This window comes from Rhea americana, unplaced genomic scaffold (assembly GCF_003343005.1).
Source record: "Rhea americana isolate MKP2758 unplaced genomic scaffold, rheAme1 scaffold_39, whole genome shotgun sequence".
Taxonomy (NCBI): domain Eukaryota; kingdom Metazoa; phylum Chordata; class Aves; order Rheiformes; family Rheidae; genus Rhea; species Rhea americana.
This window is the reverse complement of record NW_028186523.1, coordinates 5,724,217-5,738,297: the sequence shown is the minus strand read 5'-3', so window position 1 is coordinate 5,738,297 and position 14,081 is coordinate 5,724,217. Positions and strand designations below refer to the sequence as shown.

General features: G+C 37.5%; 1 long non-coding RNA gene across 3 annotated transcripts in view; it reads left to right on the top strand.

The window, feature by feature from the left end:
- LOC146591070 (uncharacterized) overlaps window positions 1-10,209 on the top strand; it is a 38,714-nt gene extending 28,505 nt beyond the window's left edge. For 2 of the 3 annotated variants that reach the window (XR_014896887.1, XR_014896886.1), the window contains one exon: window positions 7,844-10,209. This is a non-coding gene — a long non-coding RNA (uncharacterized LOC146591070). The remainder of the gene's footprint in view (window positions 1-7,843) is intronic. The other variant, XR_014896885.1, reaches the window with a different exon arrangement.
- The last annotated feature ends 3,872 nt before the right edge of the window (window positions 10,210-14,081 follow it).

Here is a 14,081-nt window from a genome sequence, read left to right as displayed (position 1 = left end):
GACCTCTGCTGTATCAGCCACTCCTCCCAGCTTGGTAGCRTCAGCAAACTTTTTGAGGAGGCACTCTGTCCCCTCATCYGGGCCATTGATGAATAAGTTGAACAAGACTGGACCAAGTACTGAGCCCTGGGGGACACTGCTAGCTACAGGCCTCCAACTAGACTCTGATGACAACCCTCTGAGGACTGCTTTTCAACTAGTTCTCAATCCACTTCACTGTTCACTCATCTAGCCTGCACTTGCTGAGCTTCTCTATGAGGATGTTATGGGAGACAGTGTCAAAAGCCTTGCTGAAGTCAAGGTAGACAACATCCACTGCTCTCCTTTCATCTATCAAGCTGGTCATCCCATAACAGAAAGCTTTCAGATTAGTTAAGCAGGATTTCCCCTTGATGAATCCATGCTGGCTACTCCTGATCACCTTCTTATCCTTCACATGCTTGGAGATGACATTCAGGATGCTGCTCCATCACCTTTCCAGGGATGGAGGTGAGGCTGAGTGGCCTGTAGTTCCCTGGGTCCTCCTTCTTGCCCTTTTTGAAGACTGCGGTGACATTAGCCTTCTTCCAGTCCTCAGGCACCTCTCCTGATCTCTATGACCTTCCAAAGGTGACCAAGAGTGGCCTAGCAATGACATCAGSCAGCTCCCTCAGCACTCCTGGGTGCATCCCGTGAGGGTGCTTGGACTTGTGGATGTCAGGTTTGCTTAAATGATCTCTAATACAGTCCTCCTTGACTAAGGGAAAGGCTTCCTTTCTCTAGACTTTCCCTCTCGTCTCCRGTGTCTGGGATTCCTGAGGGCTGGTCTTAGCAGCAAAGCCTGAAACAAAGAAGGTATTCAGTATCTCTGCTTTTTCAGTATCGTTTGTCACTAGGGCACCCACCCACTTCAGCAGCAGGCCCACACATTCCCTAGTYTTCCTCTTGTTGCYTATGTATTTGAAGAARCCCTTCTTGCTGTCCTTGACATCCCTTGCCAKATTAGACTACAAATGGTCCTTGGTCTTCCTAGTCTCATCCCTGTGTTCTTGGATGACATCCCTATATTCCTCCCTAGTGGCCTATCCCTAGCCTTTGCTGGCTAGATGTGGCCCTTAYACTGTGACTATTAATTATTGAAAGATTGTTAAAGTCTTGTTGTAAAAATGTTTTTCAAGGTCTTTAAAAGATGTGCTCATGTTCCTTRTACTTTGAATTATAAAGAAGGCCTACAAAGATTTGATATTGTTAAATATGCCGCCCCCRCATCTTTTTAAAGTTCAGGGAGGAAAAAATGATCTCACACTTTTCTTGAGCAACAAGTGTAGAGAGCTTGACCTGAGCCTATGGGTCCAGACTCTTTAACAGAGGTTTTCCTTATTTGACATAGTTCTTTAAGTTGTTCTTTAAGTTAAGCGGTTGCTAATTACAATTGAAAAGGCTCATATTTGAAAATTCTCTTAGAAAAAAMCCCCAATTACAAACCTAAAAAAAGTATTTTCACTTGCTGGTTTCCCGTGTGCAAACTGAGAAGCTTCATGTTCGGTTAACAATCAGTAATATTAGGAATCTGTTTTCTATTAAAAATGTCTTTWAAAAAATTATTTATTCTGAAGAATGTTCTACAAATAAGCATTTTTCTACTCTGAGGAAACAATCTTTTTTTTTCAATCAATCAGATCAAACACATGGATTGTACTTTCTAGGAGCATTTTTTTCATTTGACAAAGATTTAAGCAGCTTCATGAAATTATCATTTTGACAAAGTATTAATTTTCTAAGCACTCTTTTTCTCCTTTTAAGCCRAGAATAGTTAGCATATGGCCACCTCAACACTTCTGGCTTTAAAACATCCATTTAAAACTCATTTTTGCAGGAGCTGCTATACTATTTGTTACTTATATTTTTTCTTCTCTTTAAATCAAAAAAAACTAACCAACCAATAACCATTTCCATTCTATTTCTAAAACTAACAAAAATTCCTCAAATGCACTGTTATCTAAATAGCATATTTAGAATCTGAACTATGAAAAGAAATTAAAGGCTATAGAGTACTTGATTTTTTTATCATTATTATTTTCTGTGTTTTTGTGAATTACACCAGTTGTCTCCCTACTTTATAGCTGTCTTTTATCTTCCAGCAGTGACACCCATCATCTGACTTATGATCTCTCTACAGGAAGTCATTGTGTGACACAATAGAGTTAATGAATTGGTCTTTCACCTCCAAAAACCTGATCTAAATGCTAGCCTGAGATAATGAGCATGATGGAGTTCAGTAGTGTCAGCAGAGTATTAACTTCTGTTTAAAGGAAGAATGAGCACTGGCAGGAAAATGGATTTTAAGAGATATTTGGAGCAATTGCACCTGCATGCATTATGGCAGCTCTAGCCTTCCTTCATTAGAATCATATTCACAATTTCTCTTAGCCATTTGAATAGAATTTGGCAGAGATTTATCTGCAGCACATATCACTTGCTAGGGATCTTTCTAGATATTTAGGTTCCCAACCACCTTAATATCTAAGCACCACACTTAAAGTACCTGGCAGCTCAATGTCAGGATAGAGCTATACAGAAAATGTGACAGTATCACTTAATTAATAGAAATATTTCTTCTCATATGTGTATATAATAGCAGGGTATTTCAGAAAAGAAAATATGTGCTATAATCTGATAAATATTGGGTTAACTGCAAAAAAAAAAAAAAAAAAAAAGCTTAGAGGACTGACAGAGTGATCTGCTCCCTAGTGTGGAAAACCTAAACAGTTTATTTCACTGCTCTAACTATAACTACTCCTTTCTGTCTTTCTGGAGGGACTAGTAACAGGTCAGCAACCCCTTTGCTGGTGCTTCATTCCCCTTGGTCAGGATTGACACAAAGGCTCAAGCTTCTGCACCAACATGTTCCATAGATCCCAGCTACACAGCTTGTACAGCTCCCCTTGTCCAAGTGGAATAGATCTTCCTCCGGGTCTGGTTAAAAATATTTTATGAAGTTCTCCTCTCAGTCCAAAACAGAAAGCATCTCCCATTCTTCTCCCAAATTCCTCACAGTGTGGTAGCTGTGCTGGTCTGGTGATACAGATAATTGTCTTAAGGCTACTTCAAAAAGTACAGTACATGACATGAATAGACACTGAAATATCCATATACCCATACCCAGTGCTCCAGCATATTTTCAGACTTCCAAAGACTTGCCAAAAGGATGTGGAAAGMCTAGCTGTTTCCTCTCTAAAGATGGCATTTCCTCTGAAAAGCAGTAAGCACAATAATAGGTTGTAATGACAGTGAATTTTTATCAACTTACACTTTTGATTTCATTTCTAGTAATGTCACCATAAAGAGCAGCTGCCTTTAAATGAGCAATAGGCAATATGTCTCTTCCTAGCTGGAGCTACATTATGAAGTGAAAAAGAAAAAAAAAGGGGGGGGGGGAAGCAATAAACTCCAGAATTTATCACTACCAACAAAAATAAGTCCGAAGATAGTAAAAGCTGCAAACAAGAATAATAGAAATTCCATCCCCACTTTTAGCCAACCAAAATGGATTGAATTTCTTTCCCTGTGAACTTCATGTGTCATGTGGGGGAGAGCATTCATAGGTGCTTCCAAAAGCCACACAACAGAACACACTATCAGATTTAATAAGCTAGCTATAGTGTTGTCCTTTCTGATTTCTTTCCCTTACAGGACAAAGTTCAAACTTTCACCTCCATTAGTATGGAACCACAACATTKCTGCAATGCTTTAACTAGGACTAGAGTACAAATTGTGGCCTATTTGAGTCATCAGTTCTTCTTTTTGAAAGGTCAATTTTTTTAAAAAAATATGTATTTATAGATTAACCACTGAAACTTTTCAAAGCAATGAAACCCTGATTAGCCTAAGGAAATAAAGATTTTAGAATATTAAACTCTGTTTGTACCAGCATGTATACACCTATTAGCTAAATACTGGCTAAGGATAATGTGTAAACTTGTTCACTGAACAGTAGTTGACATATAACACTCTCCTACAGACTAATGCCTTTTTATAAGCCCATAACTTCTGTATCTCTCTAGCTGTAGTCCTAGCAAAGTATATCTATTGATTAGAGCAGCCAGACTGCAAACAATTAGTCTTTGGTTGCCCTACCCTTTATCATCATCTTATTTCCTTATTGCTTTTTTCTTAAGGGCTCTTGATTCACCCCTAACTACAGTCCGATTAAATAGCCTTCATTTAGCTTTGTCCTGCCCTGTTGTCTTTTGCCATCTCCTTCCCAGCAGCAAGCAATTCTCACTGGAAGTCTGTTTTCCCTTCCTGTTCTCATATCCAAACCTAATTTTATCTGAATCCAGTCTTTACCTGTCTATATTTGAGCCAATGTTACTTTAAGCTTAAACAGATGTTTGTCCCTAATGTTTACATGCTTGATATATTTAAAGTATAAATGTCCTCTCTCTTGGCCTTTGTTATTCTAGATTAAACAAGCCAAATTCTCTTCAGGTATGACCGTCAGGGAAAAGGAAACAGTGATTTTGCTTGGTCTGTGCTCTGGGCCAGCTGAACCCAAGGCAGATCTGGGCTTGAAGCCAGGGAGTGTGTTTAGTCCTTAGGATGTGTTTAAGCTAATTATCTAGTCCTGCCTCTCAGGACCTAGTAACACTGACAAGGAACAGTCCAAATTCACTTCTCTACCGATGCAGGTGTAKGACTCTCAGTGCCGGACTGCCTTGTTTAGGACAAAATACTGATGGGGAGAACATACTTGAATGTGTAAAGCAGAACCATAATTTCCTTAATCTCCAATCCTATAATTTCCTAAAATTTTCCCATAGCTGTTCTAATTTAAATTAACCTGTTTAAATTCCAGAAGTTCCTTGGCCTTCCCTGTCACATCTCTGCATACTCTGACCACATACTTATATTCCYCCCAAGTGACCTGTCCCCTCCTCCACATTTTGTGCATTTTTTTCTTCTGTTTGAGTTTTGCCAAGATTCCCAAGATCTGTTCTGTGTTYCCTTGTTTTTTTAATTTTTCTTCAGTTTAAAAGTGTTTTCTTCTGATTTCTGTTCTGATGATACCTAGCATATAAATCCAAAAATGTTYGTTGGTCATTTGGTCATGATTGCTTTAGAGGAAGATATTTATGCAGACCTATTTCAAAGCTGTGGCTTATTGAGGGTTTGTATCTAAACAAGTCCAAATAATTCTTCGGTCCTGCTTGATGCTGCTCGCTGCAGTATTTGATCATGCTCTGGAAAGATAGCACAGATTCAAGCCCTAGGGCTTCATTCCGCTCCTCATTTACTGARGTCAGTTGACTGTGTAAATGGAGCAGACAACAGCTTGAATTGTGGTTTCCTTGTTCATGCCTTTCTCCTAGCTGAGTATTTTGTATTCATAGTTGTATTTCAAAATGTAACTATCCAGGGCGTCTCATGCCTGGATATGCTCAGAGCAAAATAGGAAATKGCAGAGCCACGTTTTACATGGTACTGTGCTCAGGTTAATAAGCCTTGCAAGTTTTTTAGATATTACAATGTTGTGCTTGAACCTGGCTTGCCACCTCAAGCATGTTGCCATCTTAAATATTGCTAAGTAACTTCTCTATCTTTGACAACTTGTGTCTAGTCAGGTGAAAACATGGAGTGACCAGGCTCRTTTTTGTCTGCAGAATACTGTGTAACATACCTTACAGTCAGCTCTGGGACAATTTGTATTTGTCCCCAAAATATGTACAAARAAATAGTAAATGGTAATAGATTTTGTTTTAGGCAAGTTAACAAAAAAGTCTGTATTTTAAAGTCAGAAACCAGGTCTATAAAAGAGTACAATACACTAGATATATRTTAAAATAGTCTTCTGTAAATGCGTAGTACTCTTCCAGTGATAATACTAATAACGTGTTTTGTGTACATAATCTTAAACAACAGACTAGCTGGCCTCTGTTATATGTGACCATACACATTGTGGAAAATTGTCCAAATTAATATTTACGTGACAGGTTGAGGTCTCAGTTATATTGATAGGTGTAACACTGCCTGYGTATTTAGCTAACAGTGAAATGACTTTGAACCTAAAATAGGAATAGAATATAGGCTGTATTTTTAGGATATTTGAGATAGGATAAGGGAAAAGCAATCAGTATTTATAAAGCATTGTTAGACTGTTTCCTATGCCCAGAGGAAGCCACAAAAGCCGTAAAGGAGCCTTCTCCTCATCCCAGTTCTAGAATGCAGAGTAAAACTATAAGTACCAGTATGATTTTTAARCAAGCCGTCTACCTCAAAATAGACCCTTCCATTCTTTCAAGATCTATGAGACAGGTTGAGWTTGAGCTAAAAGCTGTGAACCCCAATGTCTGTATTGACAGAAAAAGAAGAGAAGAACTTCCTGAAGTTGCTGGCAGATGCAGACAGAAACCTTTGCCCCTTCACTTTACGGTATTTGGGACATGGACATAGTTCATTATTATTACCTAATACCGATATTGCTAAACTGTATAGTACCTTACTCATGCATTATTGGGCTTCATTATTTTGAAAAGACATTCAGCATCCAGCCTCCAAATAGTCTTAGGCTACTATTTAATACATATTTTTAGGAAAAAAAAAAAAAAAAAAAAAGAGCAAAACACAGTAGCTTGGTCTATCAATATTAAGTGTCTTTCAGTTGGAAATGGAAATTATCTCTTGGAAATTTCTGTACAGAAATGGAAAGTCAGAGAAATTACATTTTATACAATACTGTCCTTTTGTTCTGAGTGGAAATCCATTTCAGATAATAAAGACCCTGAGAAAGGTGAGCAAAAGATTTAACATGTTAAGTTTTCTAGATGTTCTACTGACTGTGGCAATTTCAACTGAAAAGAACTTTTTCAATTCTTTCCAAATTTGAGAAGACAATAGGTMTTCTGAGAAAAACATTGTTAGTAATTCAATGGTAAAACTTTTTACTCTTACATTATTATAGTTTAWTATTTTTAGTTTACATTCAAGGTATTTAGATTCCATTTCAGGCATGGAGAACACACAGATCAGAAATACGCARTTTGGTTTTAAGAACTTATTTGAAGTGAAATTTGACTCATGCAAATTTCGTTCAGCTACTGCTACAGTTTTTGTTACTTAGAACTAAGTCTGAAGAGCTTCCTAACTAGATTTATTGAAAAAAATTTCTTGAAACAAAATTCTTCTTACATCACCTGTAAAAMCAAACCAAAGGAAGTACATATTAAGAGGGAAAAATAAAACTAAAGAATCTGATTACATTTTCAAACTTCCAGGAAAAACAAGGTAGAAAAATATAAAAACTATCTTAACAATGTCCTTTTCAGTTATTTAGAATGCAGAGATCATCATAATCCACAAAAAACTCCTGTTTCTACATCACAACTTTTGGCTAGTAATAAGGGGGGAAAATGGAGGATTTTTGAAGAAAAATCATGAAGGTTTATTCTTGGAAAATAAAACAAAACTGCTGGCTTGTACATGGTAGAACAAAAACATGCTGGGTGGAGATTTAGCAACAGAGAACAACATATCATGATCCTTGTACAGCATATTGACAATGTTCTCTGAAAATTCAGGGCCAGAGGTACCTCAGCCCAAAAAGTGATAATACCATTCMTTGCAAAAGAAGTGGCATGGGTAAAATTTTGTTTGATGTTACTGTTAGATTCTGGCTCTTCTGTATAAAAGGGAAACTTTTTATAGGTTTTAAATTGGACAATAATCTTTATCCTCGCTTCTTTCACATGAGAAAACATATTTTCCCATTGTCCCATGAATCAATGCTATCACTATATTTTTTTCATCATTAGAAAAAGGAAACTAAAGTCTCTGTCTAAATTTAAAACTGTCACCTTCTCTGTAGGCACATATCTTTACCCACARCGTGTACAAAATTCCAGAAAGAAGTTTTGAAGCTGAATTTAGAAACCATGTACTGAAGTTTTACTGCTTTACCCCTGCTGTTGAATGTAAAGGCTGATTATGAAGAGTTCAAATGGCTTATGCAAACTACAAAGAGATCTTACTTCTCCACATTACACAGGAAGCCAAAAAAAGAAAAAAAAAAGAAAGAAAGAAAAAAAGAAAAAAAAAAGCATGGTGAGAGGATGAAAATAGTCAGGAAATTGCAGACAAAACCAAACAAACAGAAATAGAGACCTGAAAAAGCTGAAGAGGTTTCAGAGAGCTTTCTATCTCGCATGGGATAAAGAGCTCAAAGAGTTGGCATAGCCTGCCAACTACCTGCTACCTGAAGATCATGTTCCAGAGACCCTGCAGGTGACAAGTGACTGCAGCACAAAGCCAGTGTCACAGTACTGGCACTACAGGGCATCTGTACGGTGACTGTCAGCTGACTTTTTCCCACTAGAAGCTGTTGTACCCACTGCAGTCCTTATCTGCGGCTTTCACATCAAGTCCTTTCAGCTGGAGGAAGATACGACATTCAACCTTGGCAAACTCTGAGGAGATCTGGTCACCAGGGAAGGACCCATTTGGAGCTTTGGATTGCTGCAATTAAGAATACTTCTTGAAGTTCAGAATTGAGATTTYCAGATACAAAGGCTATTTTTTGGGTGGAGGTGAAGCACACATTTATTTCTCTGCATATYCCCCACAATCAGACTGTCAAAAATTACCTGCCAAATACCTGGCTGTGTTGAAGAATGAAATGAGACTGCAGAGAGCATGACCTCAAATGTCTATCACATCTCAGAAGAGGGGAGAGAGAGAAAAAACAAGAGCGAGCTCTGAAAAAGTGGTCTGTCCCCTTACCATTTTGTAGGTGTGGCAAAATGCTTGATTATACAGTCCAAAGTACAAAAAGGGGAAATGCCCCAGCTGTCAGGCAGTGTTTCTTCATAAGCAGAACTAACAACTAGCATAACTGTCATAATAAAATACCTAGGGAAATCCCTAAAAATGGAGGTAGATATCTGTATAGATCCATACACACATTCTATTTACATTTTTTTCAGTGCATGCCATATGGACGTTTCAGTGCTTCCTACTAATGGTATATATGGGCTGTCTGTGATCATTACCCTGGAACAGGAAAATTGGAACTTAGAAAGGATTTTGTTAATAAGCCTTTTCTAAATGACACTTTTACAGTCCACCTCTCAAAGGAGTACAGTGCCAACTTTGTTGTGAGGCAGATGGTAGTGAAAAAGGTGGATGTGACTCTGATCATTTAGCAAGGAAATTAATTTATGTGATACTAACCAGCCTCCAAATTGGGTTTATTGGCTCATTACAGTTTCTCCAAAATGCCAAAGCTTTATGTTTTAAAGAAGCTGAAGGTTATTTTCAGGATATTTTAAAAAGAGAGCAAGAGAGAGAGGGGAGAAAATTGAATGAATGACTGAGGATCTGTATTGAAGGTAAGATGATAACTTTTATGCAACTTTGGATGAAGGACTTTGCAGCTCCACCAAGGAATGCTGAGGAAATTCTGCAGTCATGATAAAATGTGTCTTTATCCACCCTTGCCTCATCGAATATAAAAGATCTTAGCTTATTAGTATGATGGCTTTGAAGAGAATACATCTTTAATTGATCAAAATAAAAATTAAATAGATTATGGCCTAGTGTAATAGCATATAGATATTTCACAATTTATTTTTAAACAAACAAACATTGAACTCCTTATAGAGAAATAGCTCTGAGTCTATTTAGCTTACTAAAGACAGGAAATTCAGGATGAAAGTTGGACAGAAAAGCTGAAAATCAGTGTTTGTATTTCAGTGTTTTATGTCACATGATGATCCCTATATGCAGCTTAAAATATTAATTCTTTACTGTGGAGAACATACTGATTGAAATAAGGAAGCCAACTAATGGACATTTTTAGCTTTAATTTTGTTAATTCCTGTTTGTGAGTAATACATCAATGTCTATCATCATTTCATCATATTTCTCCTTCCATATTGGTCTGTTCTTTAATTGTGTTTTTTCCAAGTACTACATTCTACAGTGTAGTATAATGATAGCTCATCAACACAAAGCTGCATGGTTTGTTACTTCTTGTTGTAGTCTATGGTATATTGTTGTCCTAATCCTAATCCTAATGGATAGTGGTGCCTCTAGAACTACCCTGCCAGAGGAAATACCTAGTAGTATTCCTTGATCTGATGCTTTAAGTGTCTGTAAGTGTGTTCATAAGCTGAAGCAATTTTTATTTAATGTATTACAACATGTAATCTAATGGATTTTTTAAAGATTCCTTAAAAATTAGTCCTAAAGCTTCATTAGGTTGCTATAGTCAACTGTTATCTTTAATAATTTTTTGACATTTCATGAAATATGCAAACTAAAACTACAAGACTAATAAAATATTAGGCTGTGATTTATTTTTACATCTCTATATTTATTCTAGTGGTAGAAAATTCATTTCTAATAGATTTTTTTTCAAGAACAAGTGGTATTTTAGGCTTTCTATTTTTATACAAATAATCATCTTTTTTAACTTCATAGATTGGAGACTCTAAAAATGTAGTTATGTAGCTATGTAGTTTAAAATGTGGTTAATGTTAGTAGTTTGGATCCAGACAGATCTGCACAAAGGCACTAATCATGATGTGAGTAATACTTGCAAATTAGGCTAACTCCTTCATGTCTATTGGATAGCCTTTTTATATATCCTGAGCATTAATTGTTGATGCTGCAATCTGAAATTTTCAGGTTGTGCTCTAGCTACTTGAAATAGAGGCACACTCTAATTGTTGCCTTGTTTTCATTTGGGTGAGCTAATATTTATCAATAGAAAAAGAATCAGAAAATTCTCAAAAAGGTCAAGATGCTGAGTACTGGGAGCTAATTGTTTGTGGATTTTGAAGGTTTGGGGAAGGGTTACTTGAATTATCAGATGATTTCAGGTTCCTTAAAATGACGAGTAAAAGTTTCCGATGCTTTTGGAAGTGAGAATGTTTCACAGATGCTCATATGTGTCTTCTATTACATTTCAGTCCTGTACTAATACTCAGTTTCTCCAGAACAGATTGTATGTAATTAGCTGAAATGAATACCTGCTATGGAGTTTAAGGAAATCCTCCAGAAGGGCTTGGCTAGAATTAAGGGTCCCTAAATCCCAAACTGAGACCTAAAATCCTCCCTAATCCTGGAGATATTTAAGTTTAATAGCTACAACCCTGTTTAACTTGGAAGTTCTCGAGGCAGCTAGAGCTCTGTTTTTATGTGTGCCCAGAAATGCTTTTGTTTGTGCAGTTCAGCGCCTGTCTCCTGCCTAGGCTATTGCTAGGATCCAAAAATCAGGTTTGCCTCCATTCTGCCCAAATGCTGCCAATTTGATTGTTTTTTTTTGTTTGTTTGTTTTTTTCAGAAAATGCCTTGCATGCAGGATGTCCCTGCACAGCAAAAACAGTTGTGATCGATTTTATGCAGAGAATGGGAGGAAGTAGTAAAGGCAGTGCTAAAGCACAGTGGTTAGAGCACCTCCTTAGGTGACTACTGTACACATCTATTACAAAGAAATTCCCCCCAGCCACACCTGGTGTGAGATTCTCAGGATAAAGAGCTTTCCTTCATTTCTGCTGCAGCTGACAGATAAAAAGCAAAGAGGCTGAGATATACTGGATTGGTAAAAACAAGATTTTCTTCCTATTGGTTTTTGTTCCAATTATAGTCAAATTTATCCCTTATTTACACCAGAGACTCTCTATTTGTTGCAGGTACCCAAATGCTTCCAAGAATCGATATGGTTGTAAACATTTCAAGGGCAATTAGAGAAAAAAGAATTACATATGGAGCACAGTGAAATGAAAAAAGCAATAGAGCTTCTGCATATGAAACATTTTCTAATAGGTGGCAGAGTAGCTCCTTGTGAAAAGCTGTAGTAGTCCAGTGATTTGAATAACATACAATTTTTATGAACAAAGGCTGCTTGAGCATATCTTGCAACATTACTTAACACTGGCAATGAGATGAGTGTGAGTACTTATAACTCTAACAAATAAAATTAATGCCCTCCTGAATGCTGCAAGGCATAGCAAAAGTGGGAAGTTGGTTTATGGCTTCCCATATAGCATTAATGCAAAACTTAATGAATACAAAACTTAACAAATAAGCTACTTATAAATTTTCTACCTTGTCAGTTAATGCACTAGCAGATTCTGAGACTAGGATTAAGGTTTATCTAACCTATGTTGATGGTCCCCAAATGTTTTCCTTTTTACAATCTCACTTTTGATTGCTGGTTCTGGTTCCTATCAAGCTAGCATTGATGACTGAGAAGTAAATACCGGAGCTTTATTTGAGGTCGTATCCTCCAAGCTGAGAAGAGCACATACTGCTTTCTATAGCACAAGCTTTTATGTTAATACTTCTATTTTATTAAATAATATCTAATTATTCATGAACCCATTCTAGTAGCAGAGGGGAATAAGAAGAGAAGAGAACATATGTCATAGGGATTGTGTGGGCCATCTATCCAGAACAGAGCTATGCAGAAGTGTCATCAATACAAAATGTATTGCAGGACTGACCAAAAAGCGCAATTACTCCTATCATATTTCACTGTAGTGCAATTTCATTATGCTTTCCCCAGCTCAAGGGATTTTCATCTTGCCTTCATCAAAAAAACATAGGTAGGATGAGGTTTGAGTGAGTCACCTCTTAGATAAAAAAATTACAGAAAAGCAGAAAACAAGTAATTTTCAATGCAAGTCTGTCTTTTTCTCTCTTCTTTACCAGTGAGGTAGGTATGGACTGACTTTGAACATTCAGTTCTCAGTCTCCTTAAATTTTGAGGCGGAACTTTGAGGAATCTAAAGACTGGCACCCAAAATGTGATAGATACCAGTATACACTTTGGGATGGAAAAAATGCAAGTGAAAAAATGTGTCACATTAAATGCTGCGGGCTTTCTACTTCCYCTAACTCTGTGGCCATTGCAAGTGTTCACTGCTTAGAAAAATTAAGCTGACCTGTAATATCACAGAGACTCTGAGAGCTCATGGGAACATTTTGCAGGATAATACAGTTGATTTAATATTGAGTATGAACCCTCTCTAAATTCCTCCTGGACTGAAATGTCTGCACACTCCTTACAAATATAATTCATTTCCTATTCAAATGCTAATCTCTGCTCACAACACTACATTCTTATTTGATAAAAAAATTAGCTAATACTTTAAAATGGCTTTGAAAAATCACACACATCATATTTTGGATGATCATCATTTTAACAGATTAGCAGCTAGCTAAAAGGACTATGACATTTCATAAAGCCCAGACCACACTTTTCAGAATCATCTAGTAGCTACTGTCATTCTGGGTTTTGTGCAACTATTTGAGACATCACAAAGACAGACTTTCAGAAAATGTCAACCTTTTGTCTAAAACGTCAGATCTACTTGAAGTGGATTATTTTAGGTATCCAAAAACATTTGCAGTGAGGTCACCAACACATTCCTACAATAAGCAGCACTGCGATAAATCATATTAAACACTTTGCATGGCATCATTTTAGGCCATATAGCCCAGCAAGGTTTATTATGTGTGGCTGTAGTAGACCTGTGCTGACAACTTGCATTACTGTTCCTCCTTGTGCTTTGGTACGTTGCGGATCCCAGGAGGGTCACATCCAAGGAAAGCACACAGAGCTTCGTGAGTCCCTTGCTAGAGCTGTAGGGATCACTGGGCAGACACATCCACGCAGCTCTCTGTAGACAAGCCTGTCTCTGCCGTAACTGGTGGTATCCCAGAGCTAGTAAGATGATCTGGACCAAATTACCTAATTCCTGCTGAATCAAACCCGTTTCCTGAAGAACCAGTGCTTTGCCTTAGCACAACTGTCTACCGTGAYGTGTGTTTTGGGAGGATTATTCATTTCACGGCAGTGCTGGTTTCGWATTTGTGCATCGTGCATCGTGTATCGGTGCCACACTTCAACAACACTTACAAGCCTCCCCTGACCGAGAAGAACTAGCTGCTATGGAAGTCACACGCTGCAGTGGCTCAGCAGGACCCAACCTGGCGAGCTTACGTGGAAGAGCCCAGCTGGTACCAGACCAGTTTCTTACAGAAATGCTTGGTCTTTACATTCCCTGTGCTTTTTGCAATATCCTCCTGAACTCTTCCTC